This window comes from Sceloporus undulatus, chromosome 4 (genome assembly GCF_019175285.1).
Source record: "Sceloporus undulatus isolate JIND9_A2432 ecotype Alabama chromosome 4, SceUnd_v1.1, whole genome shotgun sequence".
In the NCBI taxonomy this organism is placed as follows: Eukaryota; Metazoa; Chordata; class Lepidosauria; order Squamata; family Phrynosomatidae; genus Sceloporus; species Sceloporus undulatus.
This window is the reverse complement of record NC_056525.1, coordinates 16705783-16718835: the sequence shown is the minus strand read 5'-3', so window position 1 is coordinate 16718835 and position 13053 is coordinate 16705783. Positions and strand designations below refer to the sequence as shown.

The window sequence follows — 13053 nt, the reverse complement described above, 5'->3', positions numbered from 1 at the left end:
TAAATATAAATAAAATCAGAAAAATAAGTTCATCACCTTGCATATAAGTTTGTCCAGTTTGTTGAGAAACTGTTTGCTGCATTTATGAGATAAACCATCAGAAAAATCTGTTGCCAAAAACTGTTCCAGTCCATGGAAATCATGTTTCCTTGTTGCTTCATCTATGCATTTTTCTAGCTGCAAGAAATGTGTAGGGGAGCAAAAAGATAGAATAAAAATTATTAACAGTAGTATCATATACATCAAAGTTGCTTACAAGAAAAGTAATTATTTAAAAGGAAATAAAACAGGGGAAATGTCCACACTTAACTTTTCCTTCTTTCCTCTTTAATTCTTTAAGTACTAAAATTACTTACAACCCTACAAAAATAGTGACTATCCAACTATTGTTTTATTTTAACTGCCACTGTTAAGTTAAATTTATCAGGCTAAAATCCTGTTGGTTAGCCCCAAATAGAGTAGATCCGTTGAATCAACTGTTGAATGGCAAGTCAGCAGAAAGGTAAATCCAACGGATTCAATATGCTTACTCTAGTTTGACTAATTATATCATTTAGATCACTGTTTCTACTTCCTGAATTTCATGTCCCACTGAACTCTGTGTTTTCAATTCACCATGACGAACATTACTACTTGTAAAATTTCCTGCAGCTGGTTAAATGGAGTGGCCCTATTAACGCTGGAATTGTTGCTCTGAGTGTTTTAGTCCACAAGCACACAGATTATTTAGAATTTAGGAATTAACTATTACTGGTCCAAAGATCTTTGGGGAAATATAAATTTGGATACTCCATGATTATTCAATGTTGTTAAAGTACCACCAGTATTCTTATATTTCATATACTTTCAAAATATACTTCGGATGCAATAGCAAATAATAAAAGAATGGGCTAAGCAGCAAAAGAATGGCCTAAATGTATGGAGCCAAAGAACTTCAAGATCTTGATAACTGAATACTAAACCTAGTGTACCAAATATAGACTGAGTACTACGGACAATTAAATGCTATGTGAGAGATGTGTATAATTATTGATCTAGAATTATAGGCAGTCAATTTGTTGCAGAATAGCTAATAAAACATTAGAAACATTTTAGAGTTCAAAATGAACACAGGCTGATGCATACCTGCCCTTCACGCCTTGCAGGCATTTTGGTTCTTTCATATACTTAAGCTGTAGGGTAAAGAAAATGAATTTTTTATTAATATAAAAGATAATATAATTCACAACTAATTTTGAAAAGTTATATTTTGTCAGTACAACTAAAACACAACATAAATGGATAGGGGCAATAGATTATTTAATGACATGCTCATTTAAAGCGCTCTCAGGTAAGAGAAACAACCACTACCTTCATATCATATCTCTGCCTGCATATATGTAGCAGCCACGCTATTAGGCTGCAATGGGAACAAAAAAGGGAAACAGGAATATCAGTCCTCCTCGGAAACCAGCTTCAACAAGGTTTTCCTCTCTCACAAATGTAGAAGAGGCTGTAGAAGAGGAAGTAACCAAAAACAGGGTCACAACATCCACTCAGATCCAAAATGCACTGCAGAAATAATCCATTCTGAGACCTCTTTAACCTGGCTCAGTGCTGGGGAATTCTGGAAACTAGTTTTGTGAGACATTTAGTCTTCTCTGTTAGAGAGCTCTGGTGCCACGATAAACAACAGTTCTCAGGTTTCTCTAGTACTGAACCAGGGCAGTTAAAGCGGTCTCAAACTGGATTATTTCTGCAGTCTGCTTTGGACCCTAAATTACAGCAGCTGTTGAGTAAGTTCACTCAAAAAATGTGCGTCTGGCAAAGAAAGGCAAAGCTCTCATCCCCATTAGTTATATAAATGAAGGTGTTGGGGAAGCAAAAGGATGCATTAGGAGGACTTTGGGCTTTAAACCATTGTCCTAAAATCATCTCCCCAGCAAAAAAATTAAATATTAGGAATCTAGAGGCTTCAGGGGACAGAGGAAACAGGCCACTACATTAGTGGGCAGTTTGGGAATGGGCTTTGGCAGGTTTTCTGGCAAAATATAGCCTGAAAACCCAGTCCCCAAAAGAATCCTTATTTATTTATTGAATTTATACCCTGCCTTTCTCCCAAAAACAGGATTCACAGCAGTTTATAATACTTTTCTTTCTTTCTTTCTTTCTTTCTTTCTTTCATTTTTAGGCCATCTTTCTCCCAAAAAGGGACTCAAGGCCACTCAGAAGATTAAAAACGAAAAACAGTTAAAACAGTATAAAAATTAAGATGAAAAACATACAAAAGTTAAAACACATAATCTAAAGCACCTGACCCACAGAAAAGCCACCCTGTCGTGGTTATAAAATGCCTGCCTGAATAAAAGCATTTTATTTTTTTAAAAGATCCCACTAAGACGTTGATTTACAAACATTAACCCGGCTGAAACATTAATTTACATAGTTTAAAAAAGAAATTAAATCTCAATACCCATACGATTAAATGAAATATGATTAAAAACAGCTAAAAACACTAATACATATTTTGCGTATTAGTGTTTTTAGCTGTCTTTAATCATATTTCTTTTACTAATACAAATTTCGTGTGGTCCGGGGGCCTTAGGATCCACACATAGCAGTTCCAAGAGCCATATTTTACCCACTTTTGCTGTTAAAGCCTATTTCTGTGCTCTGCTGAAGACAACTGCTTTTTGGAGTGTTTTTCTGGCATCTGGAATACTGTACAATATACACGCCTGAATCCCCAAAGCAGCAATAACTATCAATGTAACATCAACTGCACTGTCTATTCTCATACACTATTGTTAGAGAAAACCATTACATTAGTGGTTCTCAGGCTTTTTATCCTTGTGATCCCTTTTACATCTATACCCAGATTTGTGGCCCCCTGCCCCCACTTGATGTTATAAAAATATTTGCCTCAGTCCGTATATTTTTGTTCATACATCCACATATATTTATATTTTAACATTTTTATAAGGAAAGAGGTCATATAATCTTCCCTCAGGCAGAGGCTCCAAAGCACCCTCCCTACCTTCTGGCCCAAAGCACACTGCAGAAATAATCCAGTTTGAAACTGCTTTAACTGCCCTAGATCAATGCTCTTCAGTTTATTTATTGGCCTTCGGTTTATGTTTTTATGTTTGGGGGGAGGGTTGGGATGTGAAGGGACCTAGCCAAGGGGGGGCGGGGGTTCTTGGGGTCCAGACCCCCCCCCCTTCTATTAGAAAAATGAATGGTGTGTGCTGCTGCAATGCCACACCCAAGCCCCATTATAATGGTAGCACTTAGTCTGGACCCCACCCTTCCTAAAATCCTAGCTATGTCCCTGGGATGTGGAATCGTTTTTAACTGTGATTTTTATTTTTATGATATTTTATTGTTATGCTTTTGCTGTAATCCGCCATGATTCCTTTGGGAAACAGCGGAATATAAAGAAATTATTATTATTATTATTATTATTATTATTATTAATGCTAGGGAATTCTGGAAACTGTAGTTTTGTGAGACATTTAGCCTTCTCTGTCAGAGAGCTCTGGTGCCACAATAAACTACAGTTCCCAGAACTTGCTAGCATTGAACCAGGGCAGTTAAAGCAGTCTCAAACTGGATTATTTCCTCAATTTTAGACTTTTCTCTTTCCCTTCCATTACAGAAAAGTTCGGGAAGAGGAGGAGGGATCAGGGCCTCCAAGTTTCAAACCAGTTTCAAACATGTAATTACAGCTTAATTACATGTAACTAATTACTTGTAATTGCTTTAATTAGTTACATGCAATTACATTATTATAGCTGATGGCACAAGCATGGAAAGCTTGCTCATTAGGCGAGCCTAGGAAGCACTGATCTTAAACTACAGGAATATAAAAGCTTTCTCCTCAGCTTTTTATTGTGTTGGGGGTTGTGTGTGTGTGGCAACCAAGCCCTATTTATACCTGGCCAAGTGTCTTTTAAACATAAGGTTTGGTTCGGGGAGCAGGGAAAAGAGTGAGAGAAACTGAGGTGGAAAAGGGCGCTTTCGCAGCTCCAATCCCCTCAGAGGACAGCGCAAAAAGGCTTCGCAGAGCTCAAAGCGAACCCATCTCCCGCCCGTCGAAGCTCCAGGCCCATCCAGCCAATCCCTAGCCCCCGTGAGGCTTCGGAGCCAATCACTCGACGGCGATAGCGAGAAGGGGGCGGGACTTGTGCGAAAGGCGTAATACTAGCATTGCCCTAATTTGTATTTTAGCTGCTTCCCCCTCCCCCCGCCCCGTTGTATTTTTCCCGCGCGGTTGCTCTTTTTAGCCAATCAGTGGGCGGAGCTGACTGACAGATAACGGTCGCTCCGCCTGCGACCGTTTGTTTGTGAGGCTTTCTTCTCTTTTTGCCTCATTGTTCAAAGACTGTTTTCGAGGGTCTGGAAACTCCGCATTATTATGATACAATCTGCAGTATTCATTCTCACACATTTGACGTATGACACTGGTTTCACTGAGGCACACACATCACTGTGTTTGAACTATTGTCTTATAATCACTATACCACCCACACCAGCTTATCTATTATTATTATTATTATTATTATTATTATTAGCTTTTATTGTATGTTTTGATTCAATTCCCCCCCCTCCCGAGTAATTTCATCACAGGTCCAAAACACAATGCAGAAATATTCCAGTTTGAGATCGTTTTAATTGCCCTGGTTCAATGCTATGGAATTCTGGGAACTAGTTTTATGAGACATTTAGCCTCTGTGTCAGACCTCTGGTGTCACAATAAACTACAATTCCCAGAATTCCCTAGCACTGAACCAGGACAGTTAAAGCGATCTCAAACTGGATTATTTCTGTTGTGTGCTTTGGACCACAAATATTCTAAAGGCACTAACGCTGCATCTGCACTGCAGAAATAACCCAGTTTGACATCACTTTAACAGCCCTGGCTTTGAGCTATGGAATTCTGGGAACAGTAGTTTGTTGTGAAGCCAGAGCTCTGACAGAAAAAGCTCAATGTCTCCCAAAACTACAATTCCCAGCATTCCATAGCATTGAGCCTGAGCTGCTAAAGTGGTGTCAAACGGGATTATTTCTGCCGTGTGGATGCAAACCAGATCTTCTTTGATCTTGGAAGCTATGGGCCAGCCCTGGTTAGTACTTGGATGGGAGACCGCCAACAAAGACCAGGTGCTGTAGGCACTGTTTCAGAGGAAGGAACTGGCAAAACCACCCTTCAGTATTTCTTGCAATCTACAGTACAGTACAGAAATAATGCAATTTCACACCACTTTAAGAGTTGTAGCTCCGTCCATTCAGAGTCTGGCGCAGCAGCTGTGCCAGACTCTGAATGGGGCATCTGGAAGCTATGAGACTAGTCCCTGAGCAGTGGTCTGACCAGACAGTGCAAAATAGCAGAAGGATGGAGGGGCAGTCACTGTCCCCTACACCCCTTTCTAGGCACTTGCATGAGGTGACGCCAAAGGGAGTAATGCCACCAATCATCACTTCAATCAAATCACCATGTACAATTTCTAAGAATGTCCACAATGCAAAGAGGAAGCTGCTTTTATATCAGAATGATATGGAAGAAGAATAACACACAGGCCCTGGCAACAGAATGCACAATATGATTTATGTCACATGGTATTAGCAAGTGTGTGTGTGTTGTGTGCCTTCAAGTCATTTCTGACTTATGGCAACCCTAAGGCAAACCTATCCTGGGGTTTTCTGAGCAAGATTTACCATGGCCTTCCCTTGAGGCTGAGAGTATGAGACTTACCCAAGGCCACCCAGTGGGTTTCCATGGCCGAGTGGGAATTGAACTCTGGTCTCCATAATCCAACACTCAAACCATCCTGCCTCTCTAATAGCAAGTAATATGAACCATATTTGTGAGGTATATTACAAACAACCATCAGATGTCACTGTAATATAAGAAAACAAGTACCAAAAAAAAAAAACCCTACAAAGTAGTAGAAAAGTACAGTACTAGAATACAACAGTTAATAAACTTTTTAAAAAATGAAGCTCCTTTTTATAAAAACTTTTTAAAACTGTTCAGCCCCTCCTTTTCCTCCTTATTTTCTGACTAACTGGAGTTGTTGTTATTATTATTATTATTATTATTATTATTACTATTATTTCAGAAGCATCAGAATTAGAGGGATAGAGAAGGAAGGCTGGTGAAACCATTTCTTATTAGAATCAAAACAGTAGGAAAACAGTGAATGATGCCCTGTATTAAACCAAATAAAAAGAGTTTATGGAAATTAAATTATAATGTTTCTGAATTTTTTTTTCATTTTTGAAGTGGTTTTCACGTTCAGATCATTTTAATGGAAAGCTTTATACTACCATGGTTCAAGTGTAATACATTCTGGTTCTAAGAACCAAAGTATATAGTGTGTGGGATCTATAATATGCAGCAGTGTCTTTAACTTCTCTTTGATAATTACAAGAACTAGATTGGGGGGCGTTGACTGTTACTGGGAAGACAGTGCAGTGCACTGGGAACAGATGCTTATTATTTGTCTCCTTTACCACTACTGGAACAAAATGGAAGTTGTTCTAAGGAGCTTATCGCATGAACTTTAAAACCGTCTCAAGCTTCCCAGGCAGCAGCAGGGATGCGGGATGGAGGCAGAGATTATCACATGCTAAATTGCCATCTAATCACCGCCCGCCATCAGCCCAGGTTCCAGTTCATGCGATAAGCTCCAAGGTTGCAGAGCTGTGCCCGGGATGGGGGTGATTTCCTTCCTGACTGTGGCTGTTTGGGAAAGTGACACGTGTCCCCATGCTTTGGGGACCCAATAACAATTGACCAACCCTGCTCCTGAGTGTGTGTCTGAAATAAAGAAAAATTATCTTGTTTGTGCGATATAAATTCAGCATAATACATTGTTTGGCCTTGGGAAAGAAATATGAACAGGAATGAATTAATGCAACTGTGGGGCTGAGGTCATAAACACAAGGGAGAGAAGCCAGTTCTAACATTAGATGCATATTTTGGCAGAACTTTTAGCTTTGCTCTTGTTTGTGATGCTAAAAACTATATATAGAGAAGAGTGGGGTACTTTAGCACTGACTAAGCATTGAGAGCAAATTATTCTAATCAGCAACCCAGTATGACTTGTAGTTTTGGAGAAAGTAGTGAGTTTCTTCCCTTCTATTTTCCTGAAACCTGAAACTAAAACCTGAGGTTGTCCACTGATGCTAAATGATTAAAAAAAAAAATCAGGACAAATGAAACGCAGTACTTCTTCACAGAGTGCAGAACGAAATGGTGGCATTCACTGAAAGAAGCTTAGGTTGCATTGACACTGAAGAAATATTCCAGTTTGACACCACTTTAACTGCCATGGTTCAATGCTATGGAATCCTGGGGTATGTAGTTACTTGTGACGCCAGCACTCTCTGACAGAGAAGGCTCAATATCTCACAAAAATACAATTCTCAGAATTCCATAGCATTGAGCCATGGCAGTTAAAGTGCTGTCAAACTGGATTATTTCTACAGTCCAGATGCAGCCAAAGTGGCAGCTGCCAATGTGGATGCCTTTAAAAAGAAACTGTATAATTAATGATGAAGCCATCAATTACTACTGGTGGGGATGGCTATATGTCCCTTTCACTATTGGACACAGTATGCTTCTGTGTTGGTTGCTGGGAAAGCACATGGAGGCGTTGCTCTCATATCCTGCTAACAAACTTTCTGTGGGCAACTGACTGGTCATTGTGTGGAGAGAATGCTGGACTGGATAGTACTTCGCTGTTACCCAGCATGGCTCTTCCTGTGTTCTTATGTTCTTAAATCAAAAACATACACACTCTTACGAATTTTAGTTAATCTTAATAATGGCTTTGCCTGTTTATGGATTCTGGATTTTATTTACCTCTCAAACACTACTTCTTCATCCCTTTGTTGTCTATGCCTTTCCTCTTATATCTTCTTTGGGCAGAGCCAATATATTTTGCTGCTTGAAGCAGAGCAACCCATTGCACCTACCCACCCATCCAAATCAAGATGTATAGTATCCTAAGCCTGCCCAGTTATACTGGAAGATTGGGCAGGATATTCCACAAGCACTTCTCTTTATCCCAGGCTGTAAAAATTCAACAGCAACAAATTCAGTAACTTAAAATATGTTGCATTTTCATAGGATTCCATTACTGCCTCAGGTGGCTGCCTCACTCTGCCAAATGGGAACACCAGCAATGTACCACTGCATCCACTTTCCAGCTCACTTTCAGCTTTAACTCCCTTTCCTCTGCCTTGGTATTTCTTTCTGGGTGCCCATTCACATTACACAATTATAGCTCTATGATTTCATGTTAACTGCCATGGTTCCATCCTGTGGAATCCTGACACTTATTTTTTTAAATTATTATTAGTGTTATTGTTGTTATTTTAATACTGAGACTTAAGTGACCAACAATGTATTTAAAAACAATACAAATTAAAGATTATACAAGATGTGTTTTTGTTTTTTTGGTGCTTACAGTATCCAAAGAACTTTCCTCTGACACCACATTTCACTCTTCCTTCCAGCTTTTTTCACTGTCCAGCTTTGATAAGCATGCATAGAAATCGGAAATACTCTCATACATGGCTAATTCTAACTTTAGTGCTTAATTATATATCTTTACATCTGAGGATCTTATTTTATTTCATTATGGTTGCCTTTCCAAATCTTGACTTTCTTCTGATTTGTTGGCCACAGTCTCCATTTTGATTAATGACTAAGCCAAGGTATAAAATATCTATCTGAGTGTCTTCATTACCATTATCTATTTTGGTACCTTCATTATCCACTTTTAGAGGCTACAAGCCATCAATTGGCATTATTTTTGTTTAAATAATCCACTCCAATCTTGCTTCTGGACTTTCTTCTTTAGCTTTGATCATTTGCAATTTTAAATCTTTGGTATTTTTTGCTAGTAATGTAGTTTAGGCCACCCACACCTAACATTACAATGTTTATACATTCCATTTCTTGTTCTACAGTTTCTAGTTCCTCCTGCTCCATACTTCTCATGTGCCATGTTCCTGTTATTTGCATCATACAGCTTTCACATCTGTGCATATCAGTGGTTGAACGTCCTTTCAACCTGAATGAAATTGCATCATTAGACATCGTTTGCTCTGCCCTAGTTGCTGGTTGAGTGCTTTCCAACCTGGAGGATTTATACTCTGGCATTGTTTCATTTTGGATTGTCTCAGCATAGAGTTTGCATAGGAAGAAACATTCAGAAGTGGTTTACCAGTGCCCCTTTTTGCATAATACTTAACAAGAAGTAGCTAAAATGCCATTGCTGTTGTGTGAGAGATCCTCTGCCAATATCACCTGCTGTTGCTCAGTACCTTCCCTCAGCCCCTTAAGATATTTAACACATTCAAGATATAGACACATTGCAGAATTAAAGCAGTTTGGTATCACTTTAACTGCCATGACATATCCTACAAAATGCTAAGATTTGTAGTTTGCTAAGGAATTCAGCCTGGTCTGTTAGAGAGCTCTGGTATCTCGCCAAACTATAAATCCCAGGATTCTGTCATAGCAGTTAAAGTGGTGTCAAACTATAATTCTGCAGTGCAGCTACACCTTTAGTCTGTGTCCCCAGCAAAAGCCTATTTGTTTTGGGACATTCTACCAGTACAATTGCCATCAGCATAATCTTTTGCCTCCCAGGACCATGCAATCCCACTGCCATGGAGAAATACCTTGGTGGAATGTAATACAAAAGCAAACATTTTTAAAAAAACAAAAATACCTCCCTACCTCACGACTTTACCATCCAAACCTACTTCAGGATTGCTTCATTTGAGAATGGGATTAAATTGAAGACTTTAAAGAAGTGAGTTTTTGAGAAGGGATTTGAAGGGAAAGTTGGCAATGGGACTTCACATCCAGTTTGTGTCATTTTTAATTTTGGGTCACCTGCTATGTGCCAGATGCTGTTTTTCATTATATGTAAGTGACCCTCTTCCTATTCTTCACTATGATATGCCTGTGTTCAGTGCTTCCAATTGCAGTAAGCATTACTGGGCTTTATGGATCAATATTAAGAGTGCTGCTTTTGGTTCTTTTTATAGGCACCATCTGTGTATTTTTCACACACTGTCAACACATCCTTTTATGAGAAACACTAACTATAGTCCAAGTTAAAGTCTGTGAATAAGGTTCCCCCCCCCTCCCATGTGCCTTCAATTCACCTGCCAATTTATGGTAAGCCCATTTCATAGGTTTTCCTTAAACCAGATGTGGTTTGCCACTGCCTTCCTCTGAAATATACCTGGTTTTCATAGAACCATAGAGTTTCAAAAATCATAGGGCCATAGAGTCCTATTTCCTACTCAGTGCAGGATCTCCAGCTAAAGCATCCCCAGCAGGTAACTGTCCAGCCTTTTTTTTAAATACATCCAAAGAAGGAGGCCTCATCACCTCTCTAGGCAACTGGTTCCATTACTGAGACATTCTTACTATGAAGAAGTTCCTTCTAATGTTCAGTCAAAATCTACTCTCCTGTAATGTCAGACCATGAGACTTGGCTCTACCATCTGGGGCAACAGAGAATAGGTATGCCCCCTCCTCTCTGTCACAGACCTTGAGGTATTTAAAGAGTGCAGTCATACCAACCCCCAGTCTTCTCTTCACCAATGTGAACATGCCCAGCTCCTTGAACCTTTGCTCATATGTTTTCTTCTCCATACCTATCACCCTTTTTTACCCTGCTCCTTCTTTAAAACCTGTCTATATCCTCCTTAAAATGAGCAGCCCAGAACTGTACTCCAAATAAGATGTGACCAGTCCAGAATATAGTGGGACTATTGCTTACCTCAACTTGGAAACTATGGCCTGTTACAGACTGCCAAAATAAAGCTGCTTCAGGTCTCTTTGGAGGTATGCTATTTTAATGATGCATGGGTCCTAAGAGTCTGGAGGTCGCGCCAAAGCCACACTCCATTCCTAAGCACTGGAGTGCAGCTTTGGTGCAGCTTCCAGATTCTTCGAATGCATGCATCATTTAAACAGCATTCCTCCAAAGAGACCCGAAGCAGCTTTATTTTGGCAGTCTGTAACAGGCCTATGCTTCTATTAATGCAGGCTAAAATAGCATTCACTTTCTTTGCTGCAGCATTATACTTCTGTTCAAAGTACGATCAACAATAATCCCAAAGTCCTTTTTAATTAATGAAATGTCTAAATTATCCAGGATTTTTTTCTCTATTACAATTCTCAGACTAATTTCAGTTCTAAACAGATCTCCTTCTGTTGCTCATATTCATTCCAATATATGTCACAATACTGTCTTCACTATAACTTCCTGTAGTGTCAACTCAAAGGTACGAGCTATCATGAATATCAACTGTTATTTGATAAAATAGAAAGTATTTCTTTTCATGGACTAAAATAAAGGAAAATGTATTATTTTAAATATTAAGTAGATAGAAGGCAATGCAAATGAGGAGTATAATTTGCAATTAGATACTTTGGAAGTCTGTTTATCTTTTTAGCAGTATTTGTTTTTATTTTTATCAATGTTTTGTTAATATGTGATGTATTGTGGTCTGTGTTATATATGTTATATGTGATGTAATTGTGTTATGTGTGTAATATGTTTTATAGGTAAATATTCAATAAAGAATTTATACTAAAAAACCCTTCCTGTAGTGTAAAGCGATGGTGACAGTGTCAAGCAAACACCACGTGTATACCATCATTTATGTTGTAAACCAATTATCTTATTCCCCAGTATCATCCAGCAATGCAGTGCTGTCATTAAAAATATTGGCGTGCATCACAGTTAATCAGAGCCTGTCATTTGTGGTTTGTACTGCAAACATCTAACTGCATTTGCATGCACATCTGACTTGCTTAAAATGAATGTCTGTTCTGAGATAGACAAGAGATTTGATTTTACATTTAGCAATTATTAGCATTTAAAACATAATTGCTATAGACAAGAGACATCAAAACACATACATGACTGTGGAGAGGAGGCTGATAATAGGAACAGAGGTTTAATACTTTCAAAAGTTAACAAAGGTTCTTGTAGCATCTTAATGACTAATAGATGTTTGGCATAAAAATCCTAATTTTATTTTTTTAATGTAAATAGCAACAGCAATGACAATAGCAAGTACATTTCTATACCACTTATCAGTGAATTAACACTCCCTAAGTGGTTTACAATGTATAAGCCAATTGCCCCCAACAAGCTGGGTACTCATTTTACTGACCTACAAAGATGGTTGAATGGACCCTGGAGGCCTGTCTAGAATCAAACTCAGAACCTTGTGGCTGTGAGTGGCTGCAGTACACAGAAATGTAAATTTGCTGTGGAATAAAGCCTGGGTTTTATCCACAAATTGTGTGTGTGTACATGCATGTGTGCATACACACACACACACCCTCCCCCATATACAGCAACAGAACCTGCTTAGAACTTGGGCTGTTTCTCCTTTGCAGACATTGAGAGACATTTTCTCAACAGAAGACGTAATTCTGAGGGCAGGGAACTGTCTAATTAAAAATAATAATTGTAAGCCACTCTGATAGCCTTTAGGGCTGAAGGGCAGGGTATAAATACCATAAATAAATAAATAAAATCCTACTTCCTCCCTATTATAGTGGCCATAACATGTGGTGCTACTCATGTATTCATTTTCTAAAAATAATGAGGCTGGCATGACTCCTAGTTATACCAGTGCATGCACCCTGTCAGGGATTTGAAGGGTTAAAACACAGCACACAGGGAAATGCTTGATGTGTGTGTGTTTGACCATGAGCATTCAGCAGGACAAGGTTGATCAGCACAGCTGATGCTTATTGGTTCAAGGACACTTCAGTGTCTAGGTGCACGTAGCCATGGATGATGAAACCATGTGTCTGGATTGCACAGGAGACACATGACATAGTTACACACCTGAACTCACTGGGTTTGGGAGACCACATGGTCTGGAGACTATATAAACCCAGGGGTTGCAAGGGATAGCTTGTGGGTTTGAAGTAGGATTGGTATGTTTTGGAGTTTTAGAGATCTGGTTTTGTATTATAGCACTGTTAATAAAGAGCACTTTGGGGACTTTTGTTTT

At 38.9% G+C, this 13053-nt stretch overlaps 1 long non-coding RNA gene across 1 annotated transcript; it reads right to left on the bottom strand.

The window, feature by feature from the left end:
• Positions 1 to 1122: 1122 nt before the first annotated feature.
• Positions 1123 to 3019, bottom strand: LOC121927678. The gene is made up of 2 exons (XR_006103299.1): positions 2625 to 3019; positions 1123 to 1172 (listed from the first exon to the last, which is right to left on the bottom strand). It is a non-coding gene; the product is annotated as an uncharacterized LOC121927678 (long non-coding RNA).
• Positions 3020 to 13053: the final 10034 nt, after the last annotated feature.